Source organism: Anastrepha obliqua, unplaced genomic scaffold (genome assembly GCF_027943255.1).
Source record: "Anastrepha obliqua isolate idAnaObli1 unplaced genomic scaffold, idAnaObli1_1.0 ptg000252l, whole genome shotgun sequence".
Classification (NCBI taxonomy): domain Eukaryota; kingdom Metazoa; phylum Arthropoda; class Insecta; order Diptera; family Tephritidae; genus Anastrepha; species Anastrepha obliqua.
Genome location: NW_026562293.1, coordinates 42501 through 45000, shown reverse-complemented (window position 1 = coordinate 45000; position 2500 = coordinate 42501). Strand labels below are relative to the sequence as shown.

At 31.1% G+C, this 2500-nt stretch overlaps 1 non-coding gene and 1 pseudogene across 1 annotated transcript in view; both read right to left on the bottom strand.

Annotated features, from left to right (window-relative positions):
* The window catches only part of LOC129252536 (large subunit ribosomal RNA), a 3988-nt gene extending 2217 nt beyond the window's left edge, over positions 1 to 1771 (bottom strand). Inside the window, exon 1 of the ribosomal RNA XR_008583496.1 lies at positions 1 to 1771. This exon is cut by the window's left edge and continues 2217 nt beyond it. This is a non-coding gene — a ribosomal RNA (large subunit ribosomal RNA).
* A 442-nt stretch (positions 1772 to 2213) lies between these two features.
* On the bottom strand, positions 2214 to 2394 carry LOC129252540 (5.8S ribosomal RNA; annotated as a pseudogene).
* Between the last annotated feature and the right edge of the window lie 106 nt (positions 2395 to 2500).

The following is a 2500-nucleotide window of genomic DNA, read 5'->3' as shown; positions in this document are numbered from 1 at the left end:
AACCACTGTTCACACGAAACCCTTCTCCACTTCAGTCCTCCAAGGTCTCATTCGATTATTTGCTACTACCACCAAGATCTGTACCAATAGCGGCTCCATGCAGGCTTACGCCAAACACTTCTAAGCACACTATTGTACCCTCCTACTCACTAAAGTTTCAAAATTTATAAATCAATCGAAATTGTTTTATAAATCATCTACTTTAGCGGTAATGTATAGGTATACAACTTAAGCGCCATCCATTTTAAGGGCTAGTTGCTTCGGCAGGTGAGTTGTTACACACTCCTTAGCGGATTACGACTTCCATGTCCACCGTCCTGCTGTTTTAAGCAACCAACGCCTTTCATGGTATCTGCATGAGTTGTTAATTTAGGCACCGTAACATTACGTTTGGTTCATCCCACAGCGCCAGTTCTGCTTACCAAAAGTGGCCCACTGGGCACATTATATCATAACCTCAACCTTCATATCAAGAAAGGTGAGGTTCTTACCCATTTAAAGTTTGAGAATAGGTTAAAATCGTTTCGACCCTAAGGCCTCTAATCATTCGCTTTACCAGATAAGATTATTTTATATAATTTTTAAATGCACCAGCTATCCTGAGGGAAACTTCGGAGGGAACCAGCTACTAGATGGTTCGATTGGTCTTTCGCCCCTATACTCAATTCTGACAATCGATTTGCACGTCAGAACTGTTTCGGTCTTCCATCAGGGTTTCCCCTGACTTCAACCTGATCAAGTATAGTTCACCATCTTTCGGGTCACAGCATATATGCTCAAGGTACGCTCCAGTTAGAGGTATAAATAATAATAAATTATCATTATACATAACTATATGGAACGCCCCGGGATTGAATTAATTGACTATTTATTAAAAAATAGACTAAAAATTAATCCCATTATATTTAAGTTAAGTTAATTATGCCATTAAGTTTAATATAACTCAATGACTTGCACATATGTTAGACTCCTTGGTCCGTGTTTCAAGACGGGTCCCGAAGGTATCCTGAATCTTTCGCATTGTTAATCATATAAATGCATACAAATAAATATTAATATCATAGATATTAAATTTTTTGTAAAATTCAAAAAATGAATTTTAGCATTATATATAATAAAATCTATCAACACTTTATCAAATCATTAGTATTTATTTTATGTTAATATGCTTAAAAAGCAAATTAATTTAAATAAACTTAATATCACCAATGATCTTTTGATAAATACTTTATTATGTTAATAGATTACAATGTCCTTATATGAAAAAAATGCACATTATTTTTTTAATTATTTAATGATGAATTTTTCATAATGGATATTCAGGTTCATCGGGCTTAACCTCTAAGCAGTTTCACGTACTATTTAACTCTCTATTCAGAGTTCTTTTCAACTTTCCCTCACGGTACTTGTTTACTATCGGTCTCATGGTTATATTTAGTTTTAGATGGAGTTTACCACCCACTTAGTGCTGCACTATCAAGCAACACGACTCTTTGGAAATATCTTTCTAGTAATCATTAACGTTATACGGGCCTGGCACCCTCTATGGGTAAATGGCCTCATTTAAGAAGGACTTAAATCGTTAATTTCTCATACTAGATATTAAGATATTCCATACACTGCATCTCACATTTGACATATAGACAAAGTGACTTAGTGCTGAACTATTTTCTTTTCGCTCGCCGCTACTAAGAAAATCCTTGTTAGTTTCTTTTCCTCCCCTCATTAATATGCTTAAATTCAGGGGGTAATCCCATATGAGTTGAGGTTGTTTTAATATTCTTTTTTTATCTTCTCACAATTTAATAAAAAAATTATATCATCTTTTCATCTCTATTTTTCTTTTCTCCTTTTATATATTGTAAATATATAAAAATAATAATAATGTAAAATGAGGCAATCCTAGAATAAAAAATTTAATTTTTATGCTAGACATTCCTCCTTTTAATTACATATATAAATTATTATTTTATATATATATATAAATAATATGAAAATTTTTTGTAAAGAATACTTAGATTCAATATTTTCATCATTTCATTTTATTTGAGAGGATTTTTTTTTTAAAGAATATATAATAAATAAAATTCATTATATATCTTTATTTTTTTTGCTATTAATATTATGAATTATTTAAAATCCAATAATATACACATTTGCTTAAATTCAATTATTTTTATAAAAGAATAAGCAACTTATTTAGCATAGTCTTACAACCCTCAACCATATGTAGTCCAAGCAGTACTTTAAAATTGAATTTAATGTACATAACAGCATGGACTGCGATATGCGTTCAAAATGTCGATGTTCATGTGTCCTGCAGTTCACACGATGACGCACAGTTTGCTGCGTTCTTCATCGACCCATGAGCCAAGTGATCCACCGCTTAGAGTATTTTTTTATTTATTTTTATTTATAACAAATGTCAATTTTTTTTTGCATATATTAATTGAAAGAGTAAAATTAAATAATATTAATAATATATAAATTGATTTTCTTT